Below are 12,310 nucleotides of genomic sequence, written 5' to 3' on the forward strand. Positions count from 1 at the left end.
TTGCTGGAAACCAGTGTGTTTCACCTGTATGTTACTTTGGTTAAGATGGGTATTGGACTTATAACAATGTATTTTGTGTTTAGACTTTACAGAATACTAGTAAATTGCTGCCTGCATTGATCTCACTGATACTTCCTTTATCACATGCTATGAGGTAATATTTAAGTTTTTGCTTTGTCTTTGTCTAAATTACATCTTATATTGGTGTAACTTATGTCACTCAGGGGTGTGTCTAAACCACCCCCCTGAGCAACATAAGTTACACCAACATAAGTGCGGTGTGGACAGTGCTATGTTGGCAGAGAGCTTCTCCCACTGACATAGCCACTGCCTCTTGCAGAGGTGGTTTAATTATGTTGACAGGAGAGCTCTCTCCCATTGGCAGCACACATCTTCACCAGACGCGCTGCGCTCTACGTGTAGACAAGCCCTTTGTAACTGTAAAAAAGTTTGCTCTGAAACTGTGAATCCAGTGAGGGAGGCTCATCTCCTGTCCATCAAGAAGGCCTATCAAAACTAAATGGGCCATTGTGGGACATCTCAATGCAAAGACTTTGTTAATTGCCCCCTTACACTCATGAACAAGCTTTGTGCAAAAGGGCACAGCCCATTAGCTTGAATTCTGGAAGAAGGAAATAAAAATAGCTGACAAGAAAATTGTTCCTCTTTTTTGCTGTTTGGACTCTCACAGAGCTGGAGCTACGAAACAGAAGCAGAGATCCCCACAGTCAACCTGGGTTAGACCTAAAAGGCATTCAGGGCTGACGAATTTCTACACCTCTGTCACCTTTTGAAACCATAACTGTAACTTATGTGAGTATATATGCTTGCCTGTTTTAATCTTGTAATAATGCTCTCATTTTTTTCTTAGTTAATAAATCCTTAGATCTAAGGTACAAATTGATCTGGGGTAAGTGACTGGTCCTTTGGGACAGGGAGTAACCTAAATATTTTCTGATCTTTGGTGTATAGCAACCATCTATCACTATATCCTGCTTGCCTGGGTGGCAAGCTAGATTGAAATCCTCAAGGGTCCTGTCTGGCACTCCATGGTAAGACTGTTATAGTGTGTTAGGAGTTCACAATTGTTACTGGGTTGGTGAAATCTAATTATAGAACACACAACCCATTTGGGGTCTCTGCCCTGCTTCTTGGCAGTCTGCTCTGAGGTTGGCACTTTTAGTTGTGAGCCACTCCAGACAGCATGACTGTTCACACATTTGTATGGTCGTGGGTTGCTTGTAGGTGTTTTGAAAACAAATTTGTAATGGTGAACGTGCCAGGGTCCCAGCCCCAATTGTGAAAGTCCCTTCTCCACAGAACTGATACAGTGTGAACAGCTGCAAGTACAGATCTCCCCACATAACTGCTCCCAAACCCTGCTTCTGAAGTGAGAGGATTCTTTAGTCTTGAGGCCCATTCGGACTTTGGCTGTCAGGTGATGCCACTTGTGATGATGCTCATAATTATGAGAACACTGGACTACCAGGAACTGGATTATATCACTATCAACTCGTTTCATAGAGGTCATGGTATTGCCATCACAAACTGAGAACTTCTGGCCACTATAAACCTAAGCTAGTTTCAAATCTGTGATGCAGAGAAATGGTCTTTTACCTTCTGAAAGAGTTGGGCAATGAATAGTTTGAGCAACACATCCTTGGCCTGGAGGACAGAGAATCTCTATTTGGATTCTCAATTCCCCATTGTCTTCCCATCTCCCTGACAGAACACTGCCCTGCAATCTTCCTGCAAAGATCAGGAAATGGACCAGTCCAGCTGACATAAAAACCCTGCAGGATGTTCTGGGATTGGTAGAGTAAATAGATACTTGCCTGTGCTATATTAATGTAATGGATACAGTGTAGCACTAACACTAAGAAGAATGTGAAAAAAGGCTTCTGAACCTTTGGGAATGGATTGTGCTGATTGTTCTTGGGTTAATGAGCTTGAAAAATGGAACCATATGTTATGCTTTTACATCAGTTATTTAGATTTCTTATACCAAAAAGATTTTTTGTCTACTGAAGACATTCTGGCACAATTCCATGTTAAGTTGGATGTAAACGTCTTTAGCAATGAATCAATGTCTAGAGATGTGCTACACTCATGGATACCAAGACATCCTCTCACAAAAGTCATAACATAACACCATTTCCTAGGGTAGCTATATATTGAAAATCAAAGAGTGGTTCACTTGGTGACAACATTTTTAAGGTCATGAAATATTCAGACAGAAGACAAAGTAGCACTTTAAAATAATGTATGTTGGTGTCACTACTTCCGGCTTCTGACTCAAACGATGATGTGCATATTTCTGTGTGGAGAATTTCTTTCAGTGCCTTAATATTCTGAATAAATCTAGCATGAAACGCGGAACAAGAATAGCTTTGATCATGTTTACACTCATTTGACTTTTCTCTACCCTCCAAACATCATTAATCGTACTGAACATTCATTACAGTGGTCTGTCTGTATCTGGAAAACAGAGCAAACTCTACTTTACATAGCAATGTAATAGGTGCTGAACAAATATTGTGTGTGTGTGTGTGTGTAAATGCACACTAAAAGCAGAATTGAAAGCAATCAAAATAACCTGGGAAGATGCTAAGACTGCAGCAGGAGACTGGCAAAGATGGAAGGCAGAGGTGAATGCTTCATGTTCTGCATGGAAAAGAGATGCATTCTCATTCTCTCTCTCTCTCTCATATAAATACAAATATATATCTAAGCCCAATAATTTTGATTGATGAAATGAAAAACAGACATTCCTAAAACACTGGAAAATCCCATAAAATACCAGGACTTTAGTGGCTAAAACAAGGAGATACAGTAATTTCCAGAGCTATGATTCTGAAATTACATTTCTTCATAAACAGGGTGAAATCCTGCCTTTATTGACATCCATGGAAAGACTCTCATTGACTTCTGTGGAGTCAGGATTTCCTACTCGGTCTTTATTTCAGACATTGCAACATTATTCTAGAGATTACCACTTTTGATATCCATTTCCAATGGGATGGCAACAGCATCGGATGGCATCAGGTGAGGATCTGGCCCCAGGAGACCAGATAGGTTATTTATAAGGACTAGTGCCTGGGTATCAAAATGACTGCATTAAGGGGCTGATCCTGATCCCATTGAAGCAAAATGTCCACTGATTTAAATGACGGCAAGATGAGGTACTAATATCAGAGCTCCAGTTCTCACCTGAGAAGTACCTGGATTTTTCTGAACCCATTTAAACTTTCTATTTCTAGTTTAAAAGGCAAAATATTAAACTCTTTCTAGACAACAGAAGTACAGAATAGACAAGATGGACAAATTGGGTTCAATATATGAATGGAAAGTTCCCCTGAGAGGTTTATTAGCTATTTATTAGTGCTGGAAAAAGCGTCTGACAAAAACAACTCAAAGGTCACAAATATCATGAAATATTAACTAGGATGCAGTAATCATCCAAACTGATCTTGCAACAGATTAGATATTATTTTGTTAGCCAGGGGCTTTTATCAGAAACAAAAGAGGTAAATGAGAACTCGCAGAATATGCCCATGGCTCAGGGTCAGATTCTAATATTCTCACTCTTGTACCTTACTGCACTGAAATCAATGGGACCGCTCATGGACTAAGTGGTAGTCAATATACAAAAAGGAGTCAGAATCCAGCCCATAGTGATTTATTCATCAGTAAGTATCATTAGGAAAGCGAAAGGAAGGCCATAATAACCTACAGAATATGTGCAGTTGTAATAAATATTTTTTAAAAATCCTTTCTGAAAAAGAACATCTGTTTACAGAGAGAATGATCAAGAACGGATGAGAAAAAACTAACTATAAAAGGTCAAAGCATTGAAAGTCAGTAGAACTTAGGTTCCTAAGTCACTGATGCATTTTTGAAACTACTCAATTGAAATTATTCAAAATGGCCAGAAAGGCTCAAGGAAATTTTGTAGTACCAGGAACCAGATTGAGATCAAATACATGCAAAGGGGGATGTGGTGTGATTATACTGGCCTTTCACCTCTGAAAAGATGTTTGATGGTCTTATCCTACTCCCCACTAGTGCATGTCAGAGAAAATGACCATGGTGTTAGGCACAGCTGGCTGTGTCTATTCACAAAAAGCCCAGAATTGGAATAGAATGGCTATTGTAGGCCAGGAATTTGGGGCACATGCTCCCGCGACTGGCACATTAAAAACCATAGGAACATACTATAAAACCTGCCTCTGACCTCTGAGCACAACCCCAAACTTCCTACTTGGTATCATCTCATACCAACTTACAGCAGTAAAACGCTCCAAGGCAAGTGTCTCCAAAAAGCACAAATAGGGGGTGGTCTGTGGAAACATTGGAGTCAGGAAAAACCCAAATTTGCTGCACACTGATATGATTCTTTGGAAAAACAATACAACTTAATACAGAAAAGTTAGCAAGAATGATTGCTTCTCCGAGCAGCAGGTATTTGCTAACAACAGAAATCCACGTCTTTGTTTGGTATGTGGCTTGGCTGCTGGTTATCTGAGAAAATCTCTCTCCTCCTGGCATTACAGTCAAGGTCAGCTGTAGGGCTCTTGGATGCAGTCCCTAGAGTTGAATGTCTAAGTGGCTGGAAAGAGGCGGTGTCAGTGATGGGGCCCCATCCTGGAATTTGCTTTTCTGGTCTAACAAAATCCAAATGTGTTGACTTTTAGGCCAAACTGAAATGGCCATATCTTTTCCTGGGTTTGGCCTGAGGCAGGTGATTGTGGTGAGGAGGTGGATGTATTGTTTCTAATCCATGGACTATGTTCTGAGCACATTTCATACATGAACATTAATTAACCTAGCTGTCCTCTGAAAATAATCTGCTGTCGGACATTCTGAGAATGCTGTGGTGGAGTCCTGCACACTCCTGGTCTAAGAGCTTAAAAATATCTTTATGCTACAGCCAAAATAGCTTTGCCATGGAACTTCACTACCAGCATTCTAGCTTCTCTGGATTTCTTAGCTCCGAGGGGCTACCTAGAAATGATGACATCGATTACTTCATTTCAGATTGCGAAGGGCTTGGCAAAGCTTGCTGCACAGGGGCTGGGCACCACTAGCTCCTGCTCTGGATGCTGCCCCATTTACAGCAGCACACTCCTCCTCATCATTCCCAAACAAGTCTCCCCAGTATTTAGCAATCTTTAATGGCCACTGCTGGTTACTAGATTTTTTCCTGATGACTGGCTGTTCACTTGCTCCAGCATAGTTATATGCTAGATTGCTGAGAGTCTTTGCCTTCTCTGCCCTTTCTCACTACATAAGGAAATGCATCCTGCATTGTCTCTGTGTGGAAATATGCATAGCAGCTTCCTGGGCCATGCCTGGCTCATGCTGGTGGTATTAGTCTCTCACCAATTTATTCACAAATTTCAAAACAAAATGAAAAGTCTGCCCCTGGAAGGAAAATTCCATTCTATAAAACAAGTAAAAGAAAACAAAATCCATCTAGAAGGTATTTTATGGTGCAGGTAGGCCAAAGATTCTAATATGGCTAGAGAAATTTTAAGCCTCGTTCTCATATAAACTTGCACCAAAATAACTCAGGCTATCTCTACACTACAGCCTATATTGACATAACTTATGTCTCTCAGGGGTGTGAATAAACCAACCCCCTTTAGCGACATGTTACACCGATCTAAGCACCAGTGTGGACAGCGCTACGTTGGCGGGAGAGTTTCTCCTGCCGACATAGTTCCCGCCTCTCGCAGAGGTGGTTTTTTTACGCCAACAAGAGAGCTCTCGCCCATCGGCATAGAACATCTTCACCACACACGTTGCAGTGGCACAGCTGTATCGTAAGTTCTCTAGTGTAGAGCTCTCCCGTCGGCTTAACTACCCACCTGCCCCCATGATATAAGTTATACCAACATAAATGGTAGCGTAGACATAGCCTCAATCAGTTGTAATTGACACATTTTGTTGTTTTGGTGGAAGTCTGTGTATTTCAGAATTAAAGTGTCCTACTACCATTTAGCTGAAGTCAGTAAAACACCAATATAAGCTAAATCAATACAGGCAGTCTGATACCAAAATAAGAATGTCCACTCACAGGATGGCACCAAAATAACAAGAAGTCTCAGTTACAACTGATTTAGCTATTTCAGTGGAAGTTTGTGTGTAGCCCAGCCTTTAGGAAACATTGCTATAGAATAAATAAAAAAGAGTATGGAATGCTGAAGATAGACGATGGCAGAGCGGTCTCAAAAAGGTTTTTCTATATACTTTACAATTCATATTGAAACACTTCAAAATCATGTTGGGGAAGAAAATAAAACAAAACAAAAGCCCACGATCACCACCACCTCACAATACAACTAAAATGAAAACATTTTTCTCTGTCAGTATAAGTGATGACTTGTCATGTGAAGTTTCCAGTGTCTGGGTAGTTTTAGGTGATAAGACACAGCTCTTATCCCTTTGCATGCATAAGCAAGAAAATGTTCTGTCAACGTGGCTTTCTGGAAATAAAATGAGAAACGATCAAATGATTAGCAGTTAAGGACAGTTAAGAGTCCTTTGAATTTTAATAAAGCTTCAGTTCTAGCCGTATGAGACTGAGTTAAAGAGATATGCATACAATGTAACCTTGATTTTCTGAAATTCAATTAACTAAAACTTCTTCTTATCCAAAATGGGTTCTTGGCCCCCAATGTCTATTAATTACACCTAAAAATTCCCTCAATTATCAAAACATTAGTTACATGAAATTGTTCATTGGCTGGCATTATATTTTGATAATCAAGGTGATAGTGTGTACTGCACAGCATTGAAATCAACGTGTGTTTCATCTGTGTAATAACTGCAGGAACAAGCCCTAAATGTAATGCAATTGTCTGGGCTATGAATAAAGAGAAAGAGTTTTGTTTTCAGGACCAAGCAGCTCCTAATGATTACTTTAAATCAGCAGTTCTCAATTGTGGGTCAGGACCCCAAAGTAGGTTGTGACCCCATTTTAATGGGGTTGCCGGGGCTGACTTAGATTTGCAGAGGCCTGAGACCAAAGCCCGAGCCTCATCGCTCAGGGCCAAAGGCCAAGTCCCACCACCTGGGGTAAAAGCTAAAGCCCAAGGGCTTCAGCCCTGGGTGGCAGGGCTCAGGTTACAGGCTCCCCATCTGGGGCAGAAGCCCTTGGGTTTCAGTTTTGGCCCCACCAGGCTTTGGAATTGCCCCACCCAGGGCAGCGGGGCTCGGGTGGGCTTAGGCTTCAGTCCTGGCTCCTGGGGTCGTGTAGTAATTTTTGTTGTCAGAAGTGAGTCACGGTGCAATGAAGTTTGATAACCCCTGCTTTAAATTATTCCTCTCTCCTCGCGAGGTGTGGCCTAAACAATGATTATGTCAGTTTTGATGCCTTGGGATAATTAGAAATTAAGTATGACAACTCATAAGGCTCCTTGTCCAACACTAATTCCTAGGAGGGCGCTTTGGGGTAGGATTTGTACGGCAAACATCGTTCTTGAGCACAGTGCTCACTGGAAGCAGGAGAAAAAGCACATCACATGCGATTTCCATCCAGGAAGGACTTTCAGACAAAAACTTAGGATGTTTGCCAAGCCACAGGCTAAGACACACATCTATTTTAGCCAAAGGGCTGTAGTCAAAGCAATATGGGGCAAGCTAAACAGGTTTACTCACTCAATTTTAAATGCTTAAAAGAAAAAAACACCACCACAATGTTCCCTCTTGCAAGAACTGTTAATGTGTGAAAACTTCCCCGAGAAGTCAATTCCATATTGTGATCCTTCACCATTATATGGCTGTTTCGGATACAGTAACTCCTCACTTAACGTTGTAGTTATGTTCCTGAAGAATGCAACTTTAAGTGAAACAATGTTAAACGAATCCAATTGTCCCATAAGATTTAATGTAAATACGGGGTGTTAAGTTCCAAGGAAATTTTGGGGGGGCAGACAAAAGGCATTATACTGTATACTGTACTGTGCTTGGGAAGTGCCCCTGGCTTACCCCACACAGGCACAGCCCACTGCAGGCAAGGACGCTAGGAAGCACCTTTGCAGCAGCAGCGGCAGCTTCCCTGGAGAACAGACTTGGATTTTGCTGGGAATGCTCCAGGCCCACCTCTTCCTGTCCCCGCTCCACTCCAGACCCACCTTTTCCCACCCCTCCTCACCTCCTCTCCGGAGCATGCCACATCCTTCCCCCTCCCCCAAAGTCCTAAGGACTTTCTGGGAGGGAGGAGGAAGAGTGGAGATGCAGCGCTTCCCTGCTCCTGCCCCTCCTTCCCAGAAAGTCCTAAGCGCAAAGTGCTGGGAAGGAGGGGGAGGAGCGGAGAAGCCCCGCATCTCCACTCCTGCCCTCTCTCCCAGAAAATCCTAAGTGCCTCTAAACAGCTGTTTGGCGGTGCTTAGGACTTTCTGGGAGGGAGCGGGAGAGGCAGAGACACGGCACTTCCCCACTCCTGCCCCTCCCTCCCAGAAAGTCCTAAGTGCCGCCAGACAGCTGTTTGGTGGTGGGAGAATCGCTGGGAGGGAGGGGGAGGAGGCGGAGAAGCGGAACTTGTGCAATGGTCCCTTGTAAAGTTGCTGCTCTTCCACAGAATCTTACAAGAAGGCAGCCAAACAACGTTATAAGGGAGCATTGCACAACTTTAAACATGCATATTCCTTAATTGGGCAGGGATGTAACATCGAAACAACATTAAGTGGGACAACGTTAAATGCAGAGTTACTGTATTGGGATGGTGTCAGGGAAAACTTTTCTTCATTTACCTGGAAATAAATATAAAATCACGGCTGCTAAAATTTGTGGATCACATAAAGTTTGGTGGAATGAGAAATAATGACGACAGGGAAGTCATACAGAGTGTTCTGGATTGCTTGGTAAGCTGGTCCCATTCAAACAAAATACATTTTAATACAGCCAGATGCAAAGTCACATATCTAGGAACATGGAATACAGGCCATACCTACACAATGGGGTGGTGGAGGGAGGGGGATGCGCTATATCATGGAAAAGAGCAATTCTGTAAATGATCTAGGGGTCAAAGTGGATAAGCAACTCTGCTACAACAATATAAATAAAATAATAGCAACAACATGAGCTCCCAGTGCGATGCTGTCACAAACAGGGCTAAAGCAATCCTTGGATGTATAAATAGGGAAGTAGGACTAGGGAAATGATTTTACCTCTGTACAGAGCATTGGTGAGACCAGTACTGGAATACTGTGTACAGTTATGGTATCCACATTTTTAAACAGATGTTGAAAAACTGGAGAGGGTGCAGACATGAAACACAAAAATTAGTCTAGAGCTGGAGAAATTGCCTCACCAGGAGACTTAGAGAGCTCAATCTATTTAGTTTATCAAAAAGAAGACTGAGACGTGAATTGATTATAGTGTATAAGTAAGTTCCCAGGGAGAAAATACCAGATATTAAAGGGATCTTTAATCTCCTGGAAAAAGGTATTACCAGAACCAGTGACTGGAAGCTGAAGCCAGACAAATTAGAAATAAGGCACAAATTTTACCAGTGAGTGAAACTCTTGTAATGGTGCAGAATAAACAAATAGTTAGCAAAGAATAGAGCAGACAGACATAGGGCTGGATTCTTGGCCTCGTTATGGCTGCTTAAGTAACCAGCTGAGGAGCCTCCTTGTGCAGGGGTATGTTACGGTGGCATACAACCAACATAGATACTTGATTGGAAGTGGGAGCATCAGCTCTGGAAGGAAGTCCTCAGCACCTGGCACAACTGGGACCTTTGTGTATTTGCCACTGCATTTGAGCCTTGGAGGGTTCAGAGCAATACTTCTGACCAACTGACTTTTCAGTCTCACCAAGTTACCCAATTAGTATCTTGTTAATGATGACACATCTTATAGCTCTTTCACCCTGAATATTAGCTTTTAACTCCAGAGATACATTGCTACCTAAAATACCCTTCTAAACAAAATCATGCACAACTGCACATTCGGAAATACAGTATTTAAAGATTCTTTGTTTTGTACCATAACTAGAGATAGGATTATCAAGTCTTCCCTGATTTTGCTGAAGGTCTCGCTGATGGACCAGAGAACTGGAATAAGAGCTCCCACAGCCTTTAAATAAAGGAAGAGAGGGTGGTGAATCTTTAACACAGACATCTTTTCAGCAAACTGGTTATTAGGCTCTTGTATTAAACAGGTGTTCAGAAAAAAACCAACAGAAAATAGTTTAGCAGTTTGACTAAAAAATCCTTCCTCTCTCAGTTGCTCAGATTTCACCTTGACACTTTTGACATCATAACCATAAAAGTTCTCCAGTTGTCCATAGAGTCTTCTATGAAAAACTCAATAGGCAAGACCTGAATTTCTAAGGTAAAATACAAGCAGAAACAATCCCCACTCCTTTAAAAAAACATGTCTTCTTTATACATAATATAAAAGGGACAAAACTCATTTTTTATTTAAAGACTATATTTCTGAATAATTTAATACCCAAATGGGTCATTTTATAGTATAGTCACACCAAGTATTAGACCTATATTAATGAGCTTTTGCATAATAAGCACAGCAGGGTGTGGTAGTATCCCACAACATTCCTGTGTTCTGGTGTGTTTATTGTTTAACCTTCACATCTTTGTAATTAGGAACATATGTGATGAAAATTCAAGCAAGCAACTCAAAATATATGGAAGGAAAATGCTAACCAAGTGCAATGTGAGACCTGGGACAAAGAATTACAGGCACTGTACATGCCACTTAACTAGGACATTCTTAAGCAGGACATCTCCCACGGTGCTAGTTTAGCATAATTGTACTTAATGATAATGAAACTGCTTAATAGGGGTATATTCAGCCAGAGACACAACAAGTTAAGTGATGTTTATCAAGAGATTAAATAGATCTGAAATGCCAAACTCCAGTTTTTTCATGAAGAAATTTCCAAATAAAAATCCATAAGAAATAAAGATCAAATAAAAACGAACTGCAACAAATATTATTTTTATTACTGCATTTTTACTCTGTTCAGTATTTTCTGTCATTATAAGTCATTCTCCATCAGAATAGCTGTTTAACTGAATGAATTGGCTGTCCACCTGCTAAGAGGATTCGACTGAATTAATATTCAGTTTGCCTAGGTTTAGTTAATGAGATGGCCCCGGTGTGGCGTTTCTGCAGTTCTCTCCATTAGAAAAGAGACATTTACGTGCTGAAGAGCGTAAGCTAAAGCAAAAGGTTAGAGAACATTGCAGACTTTATGCCTTCCCTACTGTAATTGATTGTACACTTTGTCTTCTTTCAAATTTCAATCAAACTTACGAGATCACTGAAAAAAGAACTCTCTCTCTCTCTCTGTGGTTTGTCCAAATTCATTAACTTTTTAATAATTACATTAAGCAAGTTTACAAAAAGGCAGTAAATACACTTTCTAAGGTCAAACATATACAGGAAAAGAAATTTAAAAACCCAGAACCTTTCAGTAAAGAAGCAAGGTGCCTAGAACTGGGGTCTGATCCTTTTTGGTGATACAGTGCCACTCAAAATCAAAATATAAATAGGGCACAAACCCAAATTCCATTCACCTACACGGGACACCCTGAAGTTGCAGAAACACTGGAAAAGACGTCTATGGAGAAAAAATTAAGAGAGCAATAAATTAACTGTAGGAAAATAGCTGCCATGAGCGTAAATATCAATACATAAGGACAGCTTCTGGCAGCTTCTATGCAAATTTCCAAGGAATGAGAAAGCACAGGAAGCTGCTTAACCTCCCTTAGGCACTTGTGCAAGGACAGCCAACATTTTAGCTCTTGCACCAATGAATGTTGGGGGAGAAGAGGGACTGTTTGTGTGACCACAAAATTGCAATCCCAAATGGTTGTGTAGGGGAGGGTGTATGTCCAAGTCCCAGCCCCTTGGGGCAGCCTGAGGCTGGGAATGGAGGAGTGCATTCTGCAGCTCTAAAAAGGAGGGAGAGGAGTTGCTCCTGACCATCACTCTCCCTGCCGGTGCCCGTGGAGGTATTTTGCCTGCCTTAGAAGTCCTCCGCATTCCCCAATGTAACTCAAATTCTCAAGGGTTAAAAACCACTATCCTTGTAGTTCTTTTCACTTTTAAAATAGTGGAACTGTGCTGCCATTTCCGTTCTGGATACATCTAACAAACCTGTAATGACAAAGTAACTGAGATGGAACCCATTTACCATTATTAATGATTTTTATGTGCATAGAAGTAGCCAGCTGAAACGATATTTATTAATGCAGCTTTTGATTTGTAGGGGGTAGACGTCAGGCTGTGACACTCATTGGGAATGAGAAAAGAGCCACATGGCCATGAGGGAA

The sequence above is a fragment of the Mauremys mutica genome, chromosome 2, assembly GCF_020497125.1.
Source record: "Mauremys mutica isolate MM-2020 ecotype Southern chromosome 2, ASM2049712v1, whole genome shotgun sequence".
Taxonomy (NCBI): domain Eukaryota; kingdom Metazoa; phylum Chordata; order Testudines; family Geoemydidae; genus Mauremys; species Mauremys mutica.